This window comes from Mastigoproctus giganteus, chromosome 7 (genome assembly GCF_048544385.1).
Source record: "Mastigoproctus giganteus isolate SK-2022 chromosome 7, ASM4854438v1, whole genome shotgun sequence".
Classification (NCBI taxonomy): domain Eukaryota; kingdom Metazoa; phylum Arthropoda; class Arachnida; order Uropygi; family Thelyphonidae; genus Mastigoproctus; species Mastigoproctus giganteus.
In genome coordinates this window covers 165,488,173-165,512,213 of record NC_143581.1, presented here as the reverse complement: position 1 = coordinate 165,512,213, position 24,041 = coordinate 165,488,173, and the positions used below count along the sequence as shown (strand labels likewise).

Genomic DNA, 24,041 nt, shown 5'->3' with positions numbered 1-24,041 from the left:
AAGTTACAGCCCATTCAGGTGTCAATAAAATTTTGCCGTAAATAAATGGAATAAACGTTTATAAAAAGAAATCATAAAACCAAAGAAAACATAATGAGCTGACGCGCCCGGATAAAAATGATTGTTGATTCATCAAAATCATACAAATTGCACCATGAATAAAGGGTTATCAAAGGATTAATAAGGTGTGATCGTTCCTAGGACTTTCAGAACGTTGGCTGGTAAAAAAATCTCAATACACTTTGAGGGTAAATTTCAGCTAGAGTTCATGCGGAATGTGGCCACGATATGGGATTCGTCTCCTCAAAGTGTCCCAAGCGCATTCTGTAAGGTTCCGGTGTGTAGATTTCACAGGATTATATCCATTTTCTGGATATAATCGCTTCCTAGAAGTTCATCAACCAATTGTAACATATAAGTAGTGCGCGTTATCGTCCAAAAACTGAACTGAAGACAAGGTGTACCCAAAACAGCCTTTTATAAGGCTGCAAGATTTCATTTCTATATCTTCGAAGATAAAGAAATTGAATAACAGCATTGCTCCTTTGTGGAATATTTTTCGCCAGTTCACGACAGCTGCCAGTTGGAATTTGATATCATTCCTCCTTCGATTCAGTCGTCATAGCAACCTTCAAAATACTGGCCTCACTTTAATACGATGTTCTCTCTCATCCCAGAGTTACTCTGTCGGATTTCGATCAGGATCCCGATTGCGTAACAGCACCTTTCCGAAACCAGGTGCATACAGGCATGGTTTATGAGGTGGAGAATTATCGGTCAGGAGCATCTAAAGCTTAGCTACACAGAATTAGCAGTGTAGTCACCACACTAATGTCGAAATGCTACTAAATAAATTAGGTTTTGTGATTTTCCACACCACGCCCAACTGTTCCAATATAAATCACATAAACAGCACCATACTCTAACTCATCCTCCTTCAAACTTAAGGTGGAGATCTCTGGGCATTCTTCAAACCAGAAATCGACCTTCTTAACTAAACATTTTGTAGCGTGACCTGTTACTCCAAAAGACCTCTATTATTTCATAAACTATATACTTTGAGCAAGGTACAATTCCAAACGACGTTTAGATTTCGATAGTGTCAGGAAGGGCTGGAGATCTGTAACTGTCCATTAAACATTAAATCGGTGTAACATCCGGCGGATAGTGCAATCACTTACAGCCCGTCCCACTGACATCTAGAACTCCGATGTCAGGTTCTAGGGGGTGGGACGTCTTCGAAATTAATGGAACCACCCACTTCTCCAATCCGCCATCAATTTCTTTCATCTAAGAGCATGTAGACTTGATAGCACTGACTTCAGGAGGCACAAACAGTGCACGAACGAGAACTAAGAAGTTTCTGACAAAGCAACCAAAGCCACCACACATCTTCGGAATGCCTGAAATGCCTTACGACGATCCTTACCAGTTGCCAATGATATTTACAGAGAATCCTTCCAAGACTCGATATAAACTTAATTTTTGTTTTTAATATAGTTTTAAATCTAGCCAAAGATGTGAAAGACAATGGCGAGGAAATTGGTTATCTTGTTGGATGTAAAACCAACAACTGTCGCCCGAGGATGACTAACTCGGGCACGATACTACAAAAGCGCATCTGTATACTTGCTCCTACGTATCTACCTACACCTTTAACACTGGTAAGGTGTCAGTATATTGTCGAAAGACATTACTCTGGTGGTCACAGCGCGCACACAAAAGTTTAAACTGAAATTAATTAAGTTAATTAATTTCAAATGCAACCTCCGTAAGTTTACATGTACTCCTGTATGGAATTAAATCAGCATTCAAATATATGCACATCTACAAGCAAAAGACGGGCGGATACTGTATATACGTACAGAGACAACAGTCCCTGTCATGGTTGGTTGCCCAAAGCTAGTAAGCCAATATACGTATAAATCCCTAAGCGTCTGCCGGTCTGTCTGGATATCTCTTACACGTCTGTAGTTGTTTATCAGTCTTTTAAGAATGGCCACTGCAACTACCACATGCGCACTATCCAGGTTTGAAAGACGTTATTTGGACAATCGGAGCATCGACAGGAAAGTCAATGCAACTATGAAGGAAAGAGAGAGAATGAACTTCATCCATAAGTAGTTTGTTTACAGAAATTGGTTCTGAAAAATGTTCCTGAACAAAATTCATGATGTAAACTTCTTGAATATGTTTATGAATATTTCGTGCTTTTTATATGAAATTTAGAATACAGGGTTGGAGTAAAGAAGTACCTTAATAGATCAGACTACATTTGGAATTCGCTGATTCAATTTATGAAAATAAAATGATGATAAAATCATTCGTTTATCTGTGGACAAAGCAGATGATTGGTTGATCAGAATTAGCGCCGCAGCAACTAAGGATATCAGAGGTTAGTATATAGTCTTCAATTGGGGGTATTCCATGGTCCGTTATGCCTGTTTTGGGAAATAATAAACCTGAGTTTCCGGAAGATAAAATGCAGTAAAATCTTCAACCAGATAGACTAAGTTGTCCAACGAGTAAGACCCAAAGATTGTAGCTAATTTTTTAGCCCAAGAGAGCGAGAAAGGAACGTGTAATATGGTATCTGTGAAAAAAGATGATAATCATTAATCATAGGAACTTTCAAGATAGTTTTTGAAGAAGAGTATTTAGAAAGAATTAAGGTAAGCGTAATAAACAGAATATGGGCAGGTTTCAATTGCTCAGGAAAATATATCTATATTAGGAAAAAAGAACAAGCTTTGGCTGTGGAGGTAGAAGGGATTGATCACAACAGGAAATTATCAGAAAGATCGTTTACATTGAGATTAGTTTATCAGTTTGTTTTACGTTTTCTTTTTACGAAACCGTCAAATTTAAGCCAATAAACCCGGGTAAGTGGTGCAAAATGCTCGGGTTAAAATCCTTTCGGTGACGAATAGAACATTTATGAGCTTTTTTCATCTTTGGCTGAGTCAGTCGGTCTCAGGTGCGGAGAGCAAGATCTTTTCGTGGTCCAACAAAACAGGCAAATCGACCAGAGGACATAGATGCAATTTAAGGCCACATTACGCATGGACAAATGATTTGGTTCTCGGGTGGCCATAATGTGACGTTTTTTTCTAAAAAGAGGAAATACTGAGATGGCTGTGTTTGGAACAGTAGAAGAAGATTTTCGGATATTGTTAATGCAGGAGTATAAGTAGATGTCAGTCGGTCAGCTTCAACTAAAGTTGCTGAACCCTGTGGTTGAATAAAATGTGAAAATAAAGATGAAGAGTAATTGCTAAGCATAAATTTAATAAGGGACTGTAATGTACAACTGCCATTTGAAATTGAAGTTTACTCTTAGACTTAAATGAATTTAGGATTTATTAATACCGATCCTAGAAATGTTATATTTAGTAAAACCAGAAAATAAAGCTGAGAATCTGCATAAAATCAGCTGAAATAGTCATTGAGTTGAGTTGAGTTATTTAGAACTAGCGCACAACTAAACAGACATATAATCCTAATAATTAGTGTTACATGCCTGGTTTTTCTGTTATTCTGGAAGAAAAAGAATAAATAACAAAACTGAATGCTAGAAGAGCACGAATTTGCAGATTTATTTATTTTCAAGTACAGAGTCAGTTCCAAAATAATGCAAGATGAACACCGTACATCTCCATTGATCAATTCATATCTCTTCTTTTTCTGATGAATAAAAGGAAATATTCTAGTAAGCTGGCGAAAAATACAAACCGTAAAACTTTAAAAATATCACTAATTAAAACCTTTCGTCTATAAATCAAAGTAAACTCTGTGATGCTCTTTTTTGAGCAGAAATGGAACTTTATTTTCTTTGAATTGATCAAAAATACACCTGTAAGTGTTAAAAATTTAAAAGTATCGAGTAACACTGAGTGCAGTTGGTTTAAAAACATTTTTCCCAGAAAGTGCTGTTACTCAACGGGTACCGAGGAACATCTCAGCCTTCTCCAATTTGTTGTCTTTAAAAATGGTGGATATTACTTTATCTGGAAAGTGTTTGGAAGCCTAATATGATCTTAATCCTGGAGATATTCTAAACACAAGTATTCTTGTCACTGTGCATTGTATTCATGCTTTGCTTTTCGGGTTTTATGTCGCCAGAACACGGATGTACAAACAGGAAGGTGATCAAAATAGCAACGCGCGTCTCTAAAAATGACACAGCGTAACAGAAATCTTCATCACTTAGTTAATGATGAAAGCACCGCAGTTATTTTAAGAATTAGCACATGTTACAGTTCCCACAAAGGAAAACAAGCAAAAAGATGGAGAAAAAAAAATAAAATAAAAACGCTGGAAGCCCCTTAATCTATAATCGGCAAAGTGGTCTGGTACTTTTCTGTTCCTTGTAATTCAATCAGTCTCTATCCGTACTCTTCAGATTTTGGTCGGTTCTTAATGCCGACAAGGCGTTTTTGTGTAAATATTTAGCGAAGTTTTAAATGAAATGAAGAGCAGTGCCCCAAGAGATACCAACGCCAACGTAAACACATAGGCATGGGTACTCTCATTCAGCTAAAATGTACAAAACATCATATACTGTGGAGATATTAAAGTTTTTCATTCCTTTCATTACTTCGGCACAGCAGATTTTCTTTTTTAATTTGGTTATGCCACGCTCCTGTTTTTTTCAGCTCACTAAATGAATGTCATATGATATTAACCACTCGAAGCAGAAAAAACATCGTGTAGTGCCCAATCCGGGTATGAGAATTCTTCCAAGCGCGGATATAAATTTAATTATGTGCTTTTAAGAGAGTTTAGATCTCGTATAAAACAAGCAGTCTAAAGAATACAACTGCAGTTCACACAATACAACAAGTGTATTGTGTAAACTGCTTATATTCCATAATTGGCCTACTTTCTGGATGAAAAACCACAACTCAAGATTCATTAGACCATGAAATAAAACGAAAAATGGAGGAGGATGGGATTTGAACTGAGGAGTTTTCCGCACGATGTAGAATCGATTAGAACATTGTGATAGCCATGGGATCTAAAACAGTAAACGATGGTGCATGATTCTTTGCCATGGTATATGTAAGGATCCACTCTCCTTTAATACAAAATTTAGACGGAACAAGCTGTTTAAGTGGCTTAAAAATTGTATCTGTCCAAACAGAGTTGACTGTAAATTTCAGTTATTGAAAAATAAAAAGTATACAAGCACAATAAATACAGAACAGAAGGGCAGTTTAAAGTAGTTTTTGGTATTGTTTATTATCGGTATACAATTAGCTAAAAACGATGGACAGAATTCTGATTTTGCCATGTATATAATCACTCAAACAAAAATGTCCTTATTTAGTTTACTATTTATTAACTACAACCTAGAATGAAATGCATTTCTATTTCCTTTTATAACATACAACTTTTATTATGATGATTTACAATAAAATTTAGAACACAACATTAATTTACAAAATCAAAACTTACTAAAGGGGCTTTATTTGGTGTTTCAAAATTTATAGCTAAACATGTGTAAATACCTAAACGCCTGGCATACTACGTCTTATAGGGCGTAAGAAAGAGCACAATACGTCTAGTAACAAGTGGTGTACCTCAGGGTGGAGTTTGATCTGGAGTACTGTTTATTGCAATCATGGTATCTTTCTGGATTAACAAACAGGACTGCATCAGGTCTGCTGACGACGTCAACTTCTTCAAGAGAATTTCTCTATCAGACACGGCAGCAGGAGTCATCGATCACGAAGGGCTGCTCTATATCACCAAGCTATACTTGCTAAAGTGAACTTGCCTAATCTTTACGCCACAGAGATATTATTAAGCTAATCTAAAATGGACTTTAACTGACTTTCTTTATAATAGATGCGAGTTCGGTGAGTTTTGTTCGTTTTGAAGATCACGCCGATTGCCCCAAATAAGGATGGTTGGTTGGTTTTAATGGGAGTTTATTGGCACAAGGGCAACTAAGGCCAAATTGTGCAGATCACAGTTATTCTACAAATGAAATCGTTCTTCTCCCCCCCCCCCCTTTTTTCTAGTCATGTGTCAGTTAAGTTCATATAAATGAATTAGTTTAAAAAATTAAATGGGTCGGACAGATATGCATCATCACTCAGAATATGGTTTACCTGTAATAAATTGTTCTGGGTTAAAGATGATTTAAAATTTGTTAATTGAGCAGCATGACTGTGGGGACACTCGAGGAGGATAATGTTTCACTGTTAGTAGGGCGGGACAATGATGACAGTGAGGAGGTTCATCACCTGTCAACAAGTGAAAGTGGATGAGATGGGTGTGCCCAATGCGTGTCCTTGCAAGGGCAACCCCCTTCTTGTCTGTTAAATCGAGAACTAGATTTCCAGTACTGTGGCCTTTTCTTTATTTGGAAGAGTTTATTATGGGTTTGTTGCTGCCATACTGATGCCCATTGGTCAATACATGATTGTTTTATGATGAGTTTGCAGTCCCTATAAGGAATAGAGGCAAGTGAAGACACGGGGTTGACTGGACATTTTGCTGCTTGATCTGCTTTCTCATTTCCCTGGATTCCAGCATGCCCAGGAATCCAGCAGAACCTGCAGGCTGTGTTGCATTCTATGAGATTTATCAACTGTGCTCTGATTTCTTTCAAGATATGATGAAAGTTGAAACGTTTATGTTGTAAAGTCGAGTGTTGGCATTTGAGGTGAGCAGACGCGCTTCGTCAGGGCTCCTCCGTTAAGTGGATTGGATTACTGTCGATTATTGCTTTTAAATATTTGATTTATTTAGATATTGTTGGATTATTTTGTTATAGGTTTCCTGTAACAGTTTGATTTTTATAATATTATAGATATAATTTTTAAAATCTAAAAAATTTAAAGTTAATTTTCATTGATATTTAGCTAATTTTATAATGGTAGTTACGAGATCTGCATTAAACACGTCACAGGGTATCGTGACTCACATGGAAATAGCCGATGGCAATTTACGGGTGACTCATGATTTAATCCGTTGCGGAACCTGTGGAATGTTTTCCAAGGTCGACCTGGTGACTAATCATAGCTCACCTGGGCATTCTTTTCTTTGTGATCGATGTAAGGAGTGCACCGATCTTAAATTACAATTTGGTGCACTGATGGAACAATTTGAATCACTGAAAAAACGGTGCTTGCCCTCGAGAATAATGCATCTAGGAGCTCGTCAGGGACTCAAGACACTAGCAATCTACCAAGTGATGCACACCCGATTCTGGCCTCAAAACAGAAAAACCAAGTGCAAACTACTCTGGTTCAAAAGGACATTGTTTTATAAGGAGACTCCATTGTCAGGGAAACGGGGAATATTTTTTGTAATAAGGATAGGTGGAGTAGAACCAGGGTATGTCTGCCAGGAGCAACTATTAATGATGTCACCAACAGATTGTTAGATTTTAAGGGGGGTAAAGAGAATATTATTATTCATGTGGGAACTACTGATATTAAACGAACACGATCTGATGATTTGTTGGAAAAATACAGGACCATGCTGAGGAAATACCACAATGTCTGTGTCTGTAATTCTGCCCAGACACGATAGGAAGGATTATATGTTAAAAGCCTTGTGGATTAACTCAAGACTTGAAGGACTCTGCAAGGCTTTTGGGGGGAAATTTCTGTCAGCATGGCCCACACTGGTAGGTAGAAGGAATTTGTTTTGTAAAGACGGGATACACTTAAACAAAGGTGGTGCAAAAGTTTTTCCCAGTATTATTGAGGATACCTTAAAGGTTCGAGGAAACTGCTAGTTAGGGGGGGGGGGATGTGGGTAATATATTGACACGCGTTTATCAGATAATATTGGTCACAGTAACTCTTGCACATACCTCAAGAGTTCTTATCTGTTACCCCAACTGGACATATTATCTAGATGTTCTGGGGGCAGAAACGTTTCAAGTGAGCGGGTAGCTAATGCCAGGGAAGCGAGCCTGAAAAACTTCAAGGGTTGTGTTACGGTTTGTTAAATATACAAGAACAGTAAGTCTTAATTGTTTATACAGTAATGTTAGAAGTGTCGTCAATAAAATGAGCGAATTCGAACTGCTGGTTAAAACAAGTAACGCGGACATAATAGGGCTTACGGAGACGTGGTGCCACCCGGAAATTGGGATGATGAGTTTCAGTACGGCTTGTATAATGTATTTAGGAAGGATAGGGAAGATAGAAGGGGTGGTGGGGTAATGCTTCTTATCAGAAGCAGCCTGAGTGCGCCGATATCTTTCCCGGATTTAGACATTTCACATGCTAGTATAGAGTCTGTATGGTGTGAGATAGTTGGAAACAAAGGTATAATGCAAGTAGGAGTAATCTACAGACCAGGTGATTGTGAAGATTATGGCAAAAGCCTCTACATGCAAATGGAATGGGCAAGTAAGCGTCAATGCCTTATTATGGGTGATTTCAATTTGCCTCTAATTGATTGGAGTAAATGGGAAGGAAACTCGCATTGGGAACAAAATTTTTAAATCAACTTGACGACTGTTATTTGTATCAACATGTCAGGGAAAGTACTAGAGAAAAGAATATCCTAGACCTCATCATCACACATGAATCAGATGACATAACAGGGCTGACAGTAGAGGAACCACTAGCAGGAAGTAATCACGGAGTTCTACGGTGGATGATGATGAGAGAGGTAACAGAAGTAAAAGGCAAAGGAATGGATTTTAATTTCAGAAAAGGAAATTACGATGCCTTAAGGTACTACATGGCCTCTATTAACTGGGTAGATATCGCGCAGAGAATGAATACAATCGAACTGTGGTATGCTTTTAAAACATTAACCACAGATGCCTTGGATGCGTGTTTACCATTAAAAAATACTCCATGAGGAGGGTTCCAAGTTGGGTGAATAGTGAAGTTGCCACATTACTTGAGCGGAAAAAGATGGCATGGAACAGATACAGAGTAATAAAAAGTACCGAAGCCTATAACAGCTAGAAGATGATCTGTAATAGAGCCACAGAAAAGTTTCGACAGGCAAAGGCAGTTTATGAGAAACGCTAGCAAACAGAGCAAAGAGGGGGGATAAAGAATTCTTCACATATATAAATGCCAAGAAGAGCAGGACAAACCAGATCGGACCTTTACGTAAGGGAAAGGGGAGAGTATTAAATACATCAGCTGCCGTTGCAGATGAACTCAACAGTTATTTTGCATCGATATTTACAAATGAAAAGCCTTTTGTGGCAATGGGAAATTGTGGGAGCAAAGTTGAAAAATATGTAATTAATGATATTGAAATTTCGCAAGATTATTTAATGAAAAAACTTTCGACCCTACAGGCCAGTAAGGCTCCTAGAGTTGATGGAATATACCCTATAATCTTAAGGGAGGGGGAAAGTGAGTGCATTGAACAATTGAGGCTAATTATGCGAGCATCACTAGACTCTGGGGCGATTTCCTTGGATTGGAAAAGTGCAAATGTATCTCCCATACATAAGGGTGGCTCTAAGAGTGAACTGGGAAATTATCGACCTGTCAGTCTGACTTCAGTGGTAGGGAAAATCATGGAGGCAATGATCAAGGGTGGAATTCAGGATCATTTGGATCTAACTGAAATTCTCAAGGATACTCAGCATGGTTTTGTAAAGGGAAAATCATGTTTAACAAATCTGGTTCGCTATTTCGAAAGGGTCACTCACGAGCTGGATTTAGGGAATAATTTCGATATTGTTTATTTAGATTTCAGCAAAGCTTTTGACTCAGTCCCACATGAGCGGTTGATTTATAAATTGGAACAGGTTGGAATCACTAAGAAAATCCTTAGATGGATAGAAGGATGGCTTCAGGTCAGGAGGCAGAGGGTTGTGATAAATGATTATTCCTCAGATTGGGTTTATGTAAGAAGTGGAGTTCCCCAAGGATCAGTATTAGGACCACTGTTGTTTTTAATTTTCATAAACGACATCGATGAAGGGATAGAGGGCGTGATGTCTAAATTTGCAGATGACGTTAAAATTGGTAGAGTAGTAAATGATCACTGTCAAGCTGAGCTTCTTCAGAGAGACCTAGATAGACTTGAGGAATGGTCAGAAAAATGGCAGCTATGCTTTAATCCAACAAAGTGTAAGGAATTACACCTGGGAAACAGTAATCCCAAAATAACTTATTCACTTGGTGGAGTTCAACTAAACCCAGTACTGGAGGAAAGGGACTTGGGTGTTACGATACGGTCAGACTTAAAATTCTCTGAGCATTGTAAACAGGTTGCAAGGAAGGCCCATGGTGTCCTATCGATGATCTAATGAACTTTTGCAAGTAGACATAGGGACGTGATAATCCCATTATATAAGGCCATTATGTTAGACCACACTTGGAATACTGTGTTCAAGTATGGAGACCGCACCTAAAGAAAGACATCAAGCTTCTTGAAAGGGTGCAAAGACGGGTAACTCGCCTGGTGAGATCGGCAAAAGGGCATCCTTATGAAGAAAGACTTCGAATATGTGGGTCGCAGAGTTTGGAAACTAGACACCTTAGAGGAGATTTGATTGAGGTGTTTGAGACTCTGAGAGGCATCAGTAAAATGAATGAGGACGAAATTTTCAAGATTATAAATGATGCTAGAACTAGGGGACATAAATTAAAGTTACGAGGGGAAATTCTTAGATTGGACTGCAGGAAGTTTTATTTTAGCCAGCGAGTTATAAATTACTGGAATAAGTTGCCTAAATGGGTGGTAGAGGCTGACAGTTTGGGGAAATTCAAAGGTCATCTGGATAGTACCTTCGGGTCAGGGAAGCACATAGGATGATAGGTTTAATTTCCTTTTCTTTTATTAATTATTATTATTATTTTTAATCATTGTTTTATTCGGGTTTTTTTTTTTTTTTTTTTTGGCTGGTGCAGCATAAGCCATAGGCTTTCTTGCACCATGCGGCCATTATTAATACTAAAGAAGTTACTGCACTCAAAGAATCGGTATAGATTATTATCCCTTCATTAGACCTGTTGCAAAATAAGGATACTTTTTGACTTAATTCCTAACAGTATTTCATCACCGATATATCTCTTTAGTCTGACACTAGTGCAGCCGTGGCTAATATTTCGCCAAAACTGTTTCAGAGAAGCAGTAAAAATTAACATCACAGTAATAACAAAAACCTCTCCCTCGGCGTTCTTCGCTGCTAGCTAAGGTGTCAGTGGGACGCACTTGAGCATTAAAATATATTTAAAATATATTTAAATTATGTCTAAAAATGCAGTTTGATAATTTTTTACATGTACTGTATTACTATATCGTCTGTTAAAAAATTACAATTATTGCACACACAAAATTACAAATATTCTAGTGTGACTAATATTTCAACAGCTTGTTAATTTTTGAGTTATTCAAAGTCAAAGGACGTTCCTGACAAAGCTAATTATATAAAGATTACTAGATATTGCAGTGGACAAAGGAACATATTCTTCTAGCACAGTGGATTCGATTCTACTCATTTGTTTTCTCAGCCCATTTCAGTAGGACACTTAATTTCTGTCCTTAAAACCTTATAAAAATACACAATTCACGGTCTGATTTCAAAATACACCACTCGACAAAAGTAACAGAACACGTAGAAAACGTGGTGGAACTCGTGCAGCTTGCGATGATGCGGGACAAAATTTGGTATGGTGGTGTACCATAAAATAAATAACGACGAAATGAGGAGACAGAGAGAAACTTCGGATAGATATAAAGGTCATTTATATGGGTTGTATAAGAATTACCAAAAGGGTTACATTACAGAAGTCGATACAAGATGCTCGAAAATGTGGTCGCATGACATCAGTACGGCGTAGGATCCCGTCCAACAGCTAAACAGGCCTAACAGCCGTGAACCATGCTCCATATAAGGGTGTCTATAAGATTCTGTGCGGAGCAATATGGCCTTAGTTGTTAATGCTCCTAAAAACCAAACAACAAACAAGATTCTGTGGCAACAAATCCCATTCTTCCACCAGCGCAGAACTTAGCTCACCGAGCAGTTAGCTGTCGGCGTGAGATGCGACGCCCAAGTGCATCCCACACAAGTTCGTCGGATTTAATCTTGGCGATCGCGCTGACCAGGCAATCGTTGGAGATCTTCAGTTTCACCACTTGGGCTCTATGGGCAGTGGCGTTGTCGTGCATGAAAAGAAAATCTGAACCCTAAGCAAGAACCCTAAATATCGCAAGAAAATCTGCCCCAACCTCACCCCTAAAAGTCGCAGACATGGTTCAAGGATCTGTACCTGTGCACAGTTAGGGTTCTCCTATCAAAAACATAAAGAGGGGGTTCGGCTGTTGGTCATTATTCCGCCTCATACGAGAAATCGCCTCACCGTAATTGTCCATTTCTCCTATGTTGGAAGGATGGTGTAACCTGAAAATACAGTTGATGGCAGTACGTCGTACGGTTCCGTCTTGCTTTTTGGAGCCAGATAGTGGTCTGTTCTGGTTGAAGTAGCGCTCGGAAGACCTTGGCCAGCTCTTTTTGTAATGGCTCCTTCTCCTGAAACTCCTTCCATAGACGACACCGCGTGACACATTAAACCAGCCTGCACCTCCGCCTGCGACTGCTTCGCTTCAAGTCGTCCAATGGCTTTGTTTGTTTGTTTGGGGAATTTTTTGGTGCATCGGCATCTATGGCCATAGTGCGCCAGTCCAATAGCCTACCATCTCAAAGAATCATCCAAACGACGATGACTTGCCATCCTGAATACTGGAAGTGCAGCTATCCCACTAAGAAAGCCAAGAAACGGGGAAGAAGTGATGTGGTCGCAACCCGTGTTTTTATAGGCATGAATAATTTGCGACTCTGTAAGGTGGTAGATCGATTTCTATTGCATACACAGAATTTGAATGCCAGTATGCCTATTATATCAAATATTCATGAAAAAAATTTTGTTCCGTTAATTTTTTCGAGCAGTGTAAAAGATCGAAACACTTCGGTAAGAACGTTATCGATCTGATTTCCATGTGAATTAGAAAGTTTGGTAACGATTAATATTAACTCCACACTTGCATCCTTGATATAAGTCTATGGTTCCCTTCAATTTCCACTTCTATTTTACCATTCAGTAAGATCACGAATTTAGTGTGATTTTCCCACTGAAGTTATTTCGTGTTTTTCAGTCTGAGAAGACGAAAATCGGCCGGTGAACAAACAACAGTACAGACATAATAAAGACCATAGGAATTTACGTAATAGGACTACAGTAGTTGATGAGCCATGAACTCTCAGACAACCAACGCTATTTAGTGTAACTGATGTGTTTTGATAATTTCCGGGGCATCACAGTGAGATCCATCACTCCTATTTCGAGGGTGAAACTTTAAAGCGATCCGCAGAACATCCGCTGGGTATCACACCGGGGTGAATCTAATAATAACATTTTAGGAGGTTTCTGTGTCAGGGAGCGCATAATATTGCTCTAAATACTCCTCTGGATCGTGACTTAGAGTCCCAGTAATGGTATGTTTTGGGTCGGAAGTGCCACCAAGGCTATATTTTGTTCAGGGGTTGAGCACACTTTCTCCTCCCTCGCACATGGTATATCGAAAAACGTGATCATTTCATGTCGATCTCGGCTTTCGTCAGAAAGAATCATAAAAAAGGAGAGTTAGCAGAAGATTACCTTCAGATAAAATTAAATCCACAGAAAATCTTCCAAATTTAAATCAGATATATGCGTTGCCTTAACTTCAGCTTTAATAATGTCTTTCCAGTTCCATTCTTTTGAATCACATTTATTTCTTTTTGAGTTTTAAATACCGGTATCTTGAAGTCTATGGTAATGGTATGAGGACATTTACAAGTTGGAATGTCAATATATTAGCCACGGGGGCTCAGATCTGGTGAGTATGCGCTTGGTTCACCCAGCGTCCTGAGCTGGATATCATCATTCTTCTCTTTCTTGGTGATTCATTTCTACTTTTCTCTCTCTCTCTCTCTCTCTCTCTCTCTCTCTCTCTCTCTCTCTCTCTCTCTCTCTCTCTCTCACAGGGTTACTCGGGAACTACTGGTGCAGCATAAGCCTCAGGCTTTCTTGCATCATATGGATATTGATAATAATAATAATAATAATAATAATATAATTGGGGGTATTGTTTTTATTTTTCTGAATCTAGAACTTGCTTTGACATCACGGAAACCATTCTCGGTAGAACGAAGGATTATTTTACATTTCTGCAGAAAGGCAATCTGTTGTTCAGAATCAGATTTTGTATATGACATCCAAGAATTAAAAAACACAGTGCTTTCGGGAACATGATTCTTGGTTATGGCCTGCTTTTCCGCAATTTAAAATCTTGTGATGTGATCAATTTATTATCTGTGACAGCTGATGAATCTTTACATTTTTCTTACAGTTCACTACAGTGCAATGTTACATATTTGAATAAATTCTTACACTTCGAATGAGTAACACTTCTCCATTAGAAAAGTTTACTTACTCTGAGTTAAATACCACCGCTCAGACGGCACCGTTTGTAAAATGGTATGGGATAAAAAACTGTTATCCACATATTTGTCTCTATTAGACTTAGGAAAGCAAAAAGGTGAGGAAGAAGAAGACATGCCGTCGAAAGAGGCAGTTACTCCTCACTCATAAATCCCTCGAATAGGCAACGCCTCCACTTAGGGAAGGCTGATGTTACCTATTCTTGGTAACTCGTGCAGCATCAAGCCCCACAGACAGCACCGTTTCAAGCCTTATTGGCCTATCTTCGGTGGGTGGGCAGGTACCCTGATGTTGCACCGTTTTGAAAACAGTATTGGATAACGATCTCAGCTATCCTCAATATCCCTATGAGACTGAGCAAAGAAAAAAAAAAAAAAGAGGTAGGAAAGTGACAGTAAGAGAGGAAGAGGAAAATATGCCGTAGAAGAATGAAAGGGGTAGTTAGTCTTAATTCTGACACTAACTCAAAGCTCCATACCCCGACTGGGAAATATGTCCCCACTACCGAGGACTGTTATTACCCAATCGGGATCCCACAAAGATAATTAAATTCTTCCCACCGGTGCCATTTCTGGCTATTTGGCCTTCATCAGTGGGCAGGTATCCTGGTTAAACCAAACGCGCTTTCCAGTTCTCAGATATTTCTGTAAAATTAAACCCATCAAGGACTCTATATGGGTCCTGCTTTGGAACCACATAGTGGTCTACATGGTTCTAAAAAAAAAAATCTGCATACTCCCTACCCCCTGTAATAAACAGAAAGGGACAGTCGCCCTTATCCACTCATATCTGTATACCTCTCAACCCAATTGGGCTGCTCACTCTCCCACTGACACGCTCCGAGGAAGGCCCAGTCCATGTGACCATCAGGTTGGCAGCCGCTTGGAGTTGGCTTGCCCTAGATGGGTTCTAGGGTCGTCCCCCTCTTTCATGCTCCTTTTATTACATGCAGCTTTCAAAGCTCAGCCGCCGTACATGCGAGAGAGAGACCAAATGCCTGCAGCTGACTTGGTCCCTTTCCCTCTAATAACAGCTAATCAAGTTGTTACGTCCACTCCCCCAAACCTAGACTGATCCTTACCATCTAAGCTGCACATATATGTTATCATCTATTAGCCGACATCAAGGTGTGGGGAAACAGCATTATTGTAGGAATCTTTGCTTTCCAAGTTGTAGTAACCCTAGTACCAAAAATCTGATTGCAGCATGCGTCATTCGAAGGGCGCACTTTGACACCTCCACTGCAGAGCCTCCTTCTTTTCGTTTCCTAATTTTCCAAGCCTGATATTTCCCTTCGTTTAAGAGGTATATCAGGATGCGCATCGCTCTGGAAATCGGGGCCGGAAACTGTAAAAATAGTACTTGTTCCCTGGTCAAGCGCGGTATTCCCATTTTTGTGCACACTGAGGCTTAAAACGGCCAGATACGCTGGATAACCGGGCAGGAGAAGAATGCGTGTTCCACTGTTTCACGCGCCTTGCAGTATAAACATTCAACATTCACATGCCCTCGAAATTTGGCTTTATTCATCTCCACTGGCAAGTGCCCATGTATTATTCTCCATGCCAAGTCTTTTCGTGACTCAACCTATATGATGATGTAGGTTACGCAACATCTGAGTCGTATCCAGTCTCAGCCAGCTTCGCGGCATCGGCACTGGCGGTACATTCATATCGAATAACTTCCAATATATCTCTGAAACTTTAAGCTTGTTTCCCATGTACAGGCCCCCTGCAGATAATTCTTGTAATTGTTTGATTACCAATTTATAAAAGAGTGTTATTATTTCTACTGTTGGAAGAGTATGTTCCTTTCCTAACAATTCAGTAAACCTCCCCATATTATACTTTACTAAGGCAGCCGCTGCATGGGTTCCCCATAGAGCCGTTCGGATGTGCTTTAACACAAACTGCAGCCATTATCAACCCACTGTAGGATGGAAGGCTCCTCAACAATTCACGTTGAGGGAAATGGACCATAATCTGCCACGCTGGGCCAGTGCGGGTTGGCAGATCGACCGTATTCAGCAGTCAGGGGGCTTGAACCCCGGTCTACTCAAGGAGCGTGTGCTACTGCACTCCCGCTCCTGATCACTGGGCTACGGAAACATAAGCCCACCTTAACCACTTCAACTGTGGTACTGCATAGCTGTACCACAGTTGAAGTGGTTAAGGTGGGCTTATGTTTCCGTAGCCCCCCTCACAATTCTTGCAGTATATCCTCTGCTGCGTCACTTCTTGTTGTCTGCTGTTCCAGAAAAATTTAAATAATCTTCGAGTTACCTTTCTCTGCGTGCAATAATTGATACAATGTTCATCAAAATCGGTACCAGAATCGTCTACATAATATAAACCCTTCCAGAGAAAGAAAACTTCCCCAGATTCCACTCTGACAAAGCGTCCTTCCAAGAACCCAGCAATTACCGGGACGATACTGCCGAATATTTCGCAAAGGGTACCCCCAGGATAGTTACAGGGGCTGCCGAGACCGTGAGGCCTACTGGCAATTGTACTGGAACCTCAGTTCCCCACTGTTGACGTTTGATCTTGCTTTTATTTAGACATAGACCACTATATAAGCTGAAATAGCTGAAAGTATCCAGCGCTCTTTGTAGAGAACTGCTGTCCGCTAAAGTTAAGATCACGTCATCCGCATGTGCTACATATTTACAATCAGAATGTGGGTCAGGAAGATGAACCCTGCTGATGTTTTTAGAAATAACTAATTGCCTTAATATGGGTTCTAATGCCAATGAGAATAGTGCAGGGCTCAGTGGGCACCCCTGTCTAACGCCTCGTTCCAGTTTTATTTTCTCTGAGCTGTAGCCATTAATCAAAAGAGTAGTTTGTGCCCCTTTGTACAGACTTATAATAGCTGTTCTTAATAGAGAACCCATTCGGACTGTATGTAGCAAACTTCTTAGGTATTCATGGGAACGCTTGTCGAAAGCCTTTGCTAAATCAAGAATAGCCACCACTATGCTGTATTGTTTCTGCTTACAATATCCTTGCAAATCTTTCAGAAATAACAGATTTGCCATCGTGGATCTTGTTGGAATTGCATACGTTTGATTAGGACCTATAATGTGCTCTAAATGCCTTTTAAGTCTGCCGTTTAGCACTTTGGCATAAATTTATAATCTATGTTGAGTAATGACACTGGCCTCCATTCGCCCACTTCTTTCCCCGTTTTACCTTGTTTTTTGAGGAATACGGTTTGGGCTTCTATAAATCCTTCCGGGACTACCCCTTCCGAGAGAAACTCGGAGAAAATGACAACCAAGACTGGTCCAATTCCCTTCCAGTACTTTTTATAAAACTCTACTGTTAGTTCATTTGGACCTGGCGCTTTGCCTCCTTTTATTTCTGTCAAGGCTGACGATAGTTAGCCTTGAGAGAAAGGCTAACTATCGAGTTAGCCTTCTTCTTGTCTATGAGCTGCCAGAAACCATGGTATTTCCCAGTTCGCTGGTAAGACTGGTCCTCTAAATGCTGTATACATTTGCTTGTAAACATTTGCAAAACACTTAACAATGTCGCCAGTAGTCTGATGTTGGCCTGGGCCTTCCTGTATCTGTGTGATCTGTTGAACTGCTTGGAGAAGAGAGCTGATGACTTGTCTGTTTTTCTATAACATATACGCATCTGGAAATCTTCGTTTTCTGCCTGCCTCTCTAATAGCGACAGAATTCCTTTTTGTACTTCTCTTTCTCCCACTCCATCCTGACAACACTTCAGGAGTCTCCGAACTTCATAGAGATTCCTTAATTCCCTCCTGCTTTCCATACTCGTTTCCCTCGTTAATTTTTAAAAAGCTGTTTTGATTGCATTCTTGTAGTTCGCCCAGCTTCCTTCTGTCGAGTAATTAGAATTTCTCAAATGATGTGTTATTCTTTTAATGTCATGCGGGTCACCTTGCAAGAGCACCGGTTTTAACCTCCAGGTGCCCTTTCCCTGTTCTACTGTTAAACCTAACGGAAAATCCATCATGACTAATTTATGATCCGTTATAGAACGGGGTCCGGAAATATTAATATGTCTTACCCGAGTCACCCTCTCTGCCACCTTACTTGAGACATAAAACCGGTCAATGCGGGTCCCTACCGTTCCCCTAGACCAGGTTGCTCCATGACTTATAGGATATTTCATTCTCCCTACATCTATCAGGTCATGCTTTAAGCACAAACAGTTGAGCTCCAAAGAGCCCCCCTGTACCTCTTGTAGGATCCCCCGTACCTGTCTTTGGTACGCTCAGGAGCGGTGTTTGGTGCATACACATTAATCAGCCTTATTGTGTGCAAACCTAATCTCCAGTCAATGCAGATTATTCTACCTTCTATATCTCTTTGAAGATTGCAGAATTTTCCTATAATTGGTGGTAAGACTATAATGCCTACCCCCGTGGCATTCCTTGAACCAAAACTGCAGAAACTTAAACACTTGAGTCTGTTCTGGAAATTGCGTACTTGGACACTATTAAAAAGTGACTTTCTTGAATGAATAAAATTTTTACGCCTAGTAATCACATGCTCTTCCATACATGATGCTCAGCCTGCCCTTGAGCAAAGCCCCGTATATTCCAAGTGCCAATAATTACTATGTTAATGCGTTTGCACCGTTTGAAATATGATATGGGATAAAGATCTCTGTTATCCTCATACTATCCATATTAGATTTAGGAAGGCAAAAAAGATGTAGGAAGGTGATAGTAGGAGAGGAAGAAATGCCATCGAAGGAAGAAAGGGACAGTTACTCCTTCAACTCACACCACTCAAAAACTCATAAATTCCTTGAATAGGCAACGCTTCCCCAGTAGAGAAGATTGTTGTTACCTATTCTCGGAAACTCCGTGGCCATCCCCCCTATATAGCACCATTTCGGAGCTTATTGGCACCTCATCAGTGGGTGGGCAGGTACCCTGGTTTCGAAGGCATCTGGTTTCTTATTGGTAGGTGGGTAGAATACCCAAAGTATTCAGGTACCCTGGGTATTCTACCCACCAAAAATCTGGGTAGAATACCCAGGGTATTCTACCCAGATTTTTGCTAGTCAGATTTTTGATAGGTGGGTTGAATACCCTGGGTATTCTACCCACCTACCAAAAAACTGACTACCAAGTTGTGACTTATTTACACAATATGAGCGATACCAAAAGGTGTCTTTTTAGACTAATGAAATTTTAAATAGTTTAAGGTTTTCTGTCCAAAAAATTTATTAGTATTAATTCTGTACACATAATAAGGAAATCATATCACTAATATATGATTATTTTGCTATAATTAGTTTTGCTTTTTTTCAGATACTTGTATATTAGCCATCATTATTCGCTTGTAAAAATTAAAAACTACTTAAATGATTCAAAATCAAAATATTATTAAAAAAAAAAGGATACTAACCACTTTGGAGTATTGAAAAAGATCGCATATGATCAGCGGCACAAACTCTTATTACAGTTTGAGAATCGATGCCCCATTTACGATATTAAAATCCTGTCCAATATTTATCAGATGTGGGAATTCGCGTTGTCTAATAAGTTTGTAACCTATTTGAAACGTGTTAGGGATCACGCACTCCGCTATTAAGCTGGAAGTATTGGATTCATTATGCAACTGATTCGAGCTGTATTAGTAAGGATTAGTAGCAGATGCAGCGAAATGTTGCTACTTTTGGGGGTAAATGAGTCAGGAAAGCATCCAACATGTCACACTCAGTTGCTATATAGTGGTCGTTACAGAAATTGCGAAACCTTATTGTTCGACTGCAGCCGGGTGTGCTAATTGATGCAACTACACCTGCTGGTCTGTAATGGTCTCCAAGTCCAGATCACTGTTTCATGATGAATCATCATTAACAAGGATGCGCTTACGTGAATCCCACAAAGCCACCGAGTTGTGTAACTTCTACAAGTGCATGATATATGAGAGTTTTAAGGAAACACGATACAAATTTCGCTGTTCCATCGCGAAATTTGTATAATTGGTATACATTTCATTACCGTAGACTTGCATAATGGATTTAGTTTCATTCATCGCATTATACTAATCCATATTGTGAAATTAAACCGCACAAATCTTGTAATAATATTATCACATCATGAATCTATATTTTCTTTGTTATTTGAGAATTAATTTCAAGCTATTTTTACATAGTCTTTTCTGTAGTTAGCCATGATTATACAATATACAGACTGAATATACACAAGCTGGCAAAATCGAAGAAAGTGACTGTCTTAATACTTTGTAAGCGGAATTAAAGTGAAACAACTTTGATTTTACTTGTACACAAATATCCTGACTCGATTATTGGGAAAAATGCTCAAAAACGAACTGTAAAGTAATCTCTATTAAAAATGAAAGACTTCTAATTGAAAAGAACATAATTATAGTAAATCGAAAGAGCTTACCATAAGCTAAAGACATTGATGTTTTTGGTCTTGAAGTGTTTTCTGCTTAACCTGTAAACGTGAGTGATTTAAGTCCCCTATTAAGTTGGCCAAATTAACTCCTGAAAGCATCCCAGATGTGCTCAACTAGATTCCAACTGACTGACCAGCCAGGAAATCTGGCTGATCAGTCCACTGGAAGAACATCTTGACGTCCTCAAGTCCTATTAAAGGTTATCACTGCCCGTGAATATGAATTCCTGGAATATGTCAAGTCTTAAAGGCCTCATATGACTTTATATTCTGCACTATAATAAAATATGAGTGCATTTTTGCTGTTTTTTTCGCCAAATAAAGCTAAAAAGGCAACTAAGAGCATGAAGCCTCAAAGTATTGTGTCTATAAATTGCGTTAAATGAAATATTCGGTATGCTGGATGAATAAAGAACAAAAGTTCATCCTGTTTCTAACAGTGACCGATCTACTGAGAGTAGCCCCTCCTCCTCTTCATTGCTATCTATATAAATAAATGAGTAGATAAAGAAATGAAACTAAGAACCTGCAGATGTGAGCTCATTAGTTCTGGCAACAAGGTTAGACACGTGTTGGGTGGGCTATGATAGGAGCATCAGTCTCATTCCGTTCTCAACTTGTAATGCCACGCTCCTACAGAGATTCCTTCAGTACAGCATTGTTCAAAAGTGCTGGGTGGGTGCCAAAAATTGAAATATGATACGGTTTTATCATTCATTAAGTCAATCACTGTTCGGATGGCATGAGGTTAAGTGTTTAATAAAATCCTGAAGTGAATAAATTTATGTCGCTTTCCCTGACATTTAATTCCGCAATTTTTAGGTCATTGTTTACAATTTATTACTATTTGGAATAGTCATATAAAGAGTCTCATTTAAACAACAATTTGTCAATCCAGTAATTCCAAGTTAACTTAAAATATTAGTATTAGCCAAATAGTGCAAGAAAGTCACTGGCTTTTGCTGCCCTTCACAAAAAAAAAAAAAAAAAAAAAATTATAGATAAGAAAATAAAAATTATGCGCTTCGCTCCTCATGTAGGCATCCATCCATCCAGTTGACCATTGGTGACCGCTGGCTTAAAATAAAACTTTCCAGAATCTAATCTTTATAACAGTAAAAAGTTTGTCTTCATTCATTTTGATAACCTCTTTAGCCCTTATAAATCTCACAAGGAACTTGCTTGTCAAGCTCTGTGGTGCACGTAACTGAAGTATTAACCTCGTACAATCGCCCTTCTGCCGATCTCATCATGCGATTTTCTCATCTTTCGATGCTTTCAAGGAGCTCATTGTCTTTGTTAAGATGACATCTCCATCCTTGGCCACAGTATTTCAAGTGCAGTTTGTTTGTTATTTGGTTTTTAGGAGCATTAGCAACTAAGGCCATATTGCTCCGGGGATATACGGTGGTCATTCCCTGACCTTTCCGCATCCTCCGTATTTGGTGGTTACGGGCTCGAACCCCGGTCTAATCAAGAAGCGGGTGCTACGCACTGATGCGCCTGCCCACCTAGCTACGGAGGCGCCTCAAGTGCAGTCCTACAGTTGCCGTATACAGTGGGATTATGACCACTCTACCTCTTCTGTTCGATAAATCATTGATGTTTCACGAGCTTCTGTTTGCCTGTTTATAATGCTCGGAGAACTTCATATTTGTCTGTATTGTAGCTTCCAGATCTCTTTCCTCCTCCTTTACTGTCTTTAATTCAATCCCATCAAGCGTATAAGTTATTTTGGGGTTGCTATTTTCCACGTGTAAGACCTTGAAGTTTGCTGCATTAAAACGTAGCTGCCACTTTTCTAACCATTCTTGAAACTTGATCAAGTGATCCTGAAGGAGCGCTGCTTGTCACTGATCATTAACGACTGTCCCAATTTTCACTTTGTCTCGAACTTTTGACATCACGACCTGTAACCTTTCGTCGATATCGTTTACGAAAATCAGAAAAAAACAGTGGTTCAAGAATCGATCCTTGGGGAATCCACTCGTGACGTTACACCAATCATGAAAAAATAACCATTAATCACAACCTCTGCATTCTGCTCCGCAGCCACTCTGTGATCCATCTTAGAATCTGAACATGTTCATGTTCCTATTATATAGTAACCTCTAATGAGGGACAGAGTCAAATGCCCTGGTAAAATCCAAATAAACTATGTCGAAGTTGTTCCTTACATCCAGCTTATGAGTAAAGTGTAAAACTAGCTTAGCATGTTAGTTAAATGTGATTTTCCCAAAACCATGTTGCGAGTTCATCCGAATGCCATTGCTATCTAAACGTCTTTGGATTTCCCTCTCATTGCCTCCAAGACATTCCCTACCACTGAAATAGTAACGTAGCTAGAACAATATTCAACACACAGATGGAACAATCTGATAAAAAGATATATTACTGGTTCTTTGGTTTTCTGTTAATGAAGATAGTTAAGTAAATGAATCCATTCCATATGTCACTGGTACAATTGCAAAGTTTCTTCATATATTGCCCATAGAGAGTCAACACACCACAATAACAAATCCCAGTTACGCTGAAAATGAAGAAACAAGTATGTCAGAGAAAACGTAGCATTCTTAGCTGACAGGGTGGCAGAATGTCCTTTACTTGATTAGAACTAACACCTAATCAACACTCAGTGACTCGTAGGTTGCAATATGCGGTAAACTCTGTTGTTTGTTGTGTACCCACTTTGTATCCACAAACTCATCTAGTGAAAGCAATTTGTCCCAGAAGATCGTTTATATTTTACCAGAAGGAAGCAGCATTACTGACTTACAAGCATAGTCAGAAAAAACACGGCGATGCACAACATACGTTTTGATTTTTGACACTTTATTTCTGACAAAATATTGTCAGAAATATTCCCATAACGCACTGTATTATTTATGTGATCCTCATTAAATAGATAAAGCTTAATATTTAATTAAATGGGATTTTTTCTGTCCAAAGGCAGTCTTAACTCTCTCAACGTTATACATCTTAATGCAGTGATTCTTCAGTTCCCTCCGTGCTGCTGTCTATAGGTCTGTTTCCTTGTGTATTCAAGGCTGGTTTGTCTCTTTGAAGGAAGCTAAAAAATACTGATTAATTGAAGGGGGGAACCCCCACACTTCTGCTCAAGCCCGGATAACCCAAACTCTAGTTAAAAAGCAAGCATAAACTTCCCTGGTCTGGGAACTCGAACCGAAATCTTTC

The 24,041-nt window shown here is 39.3% G+C and overlaps 1 protein-coding gene across 1 annotated transcript in view; it reads right to left on the bottom strand.

Annotated features, from left to right (window-relative positions):
- LOC150083314 (zwei Ig domain protein zig-8-like) overlaps nucleotides 1–24,041 on the bottom strand; it is a 151,858-nt gene that overhangs the window by 28,141 nt on the left and 99,676 nt on the right. The gene's annotated exons all lie outside the window — the stretch shown is intronic.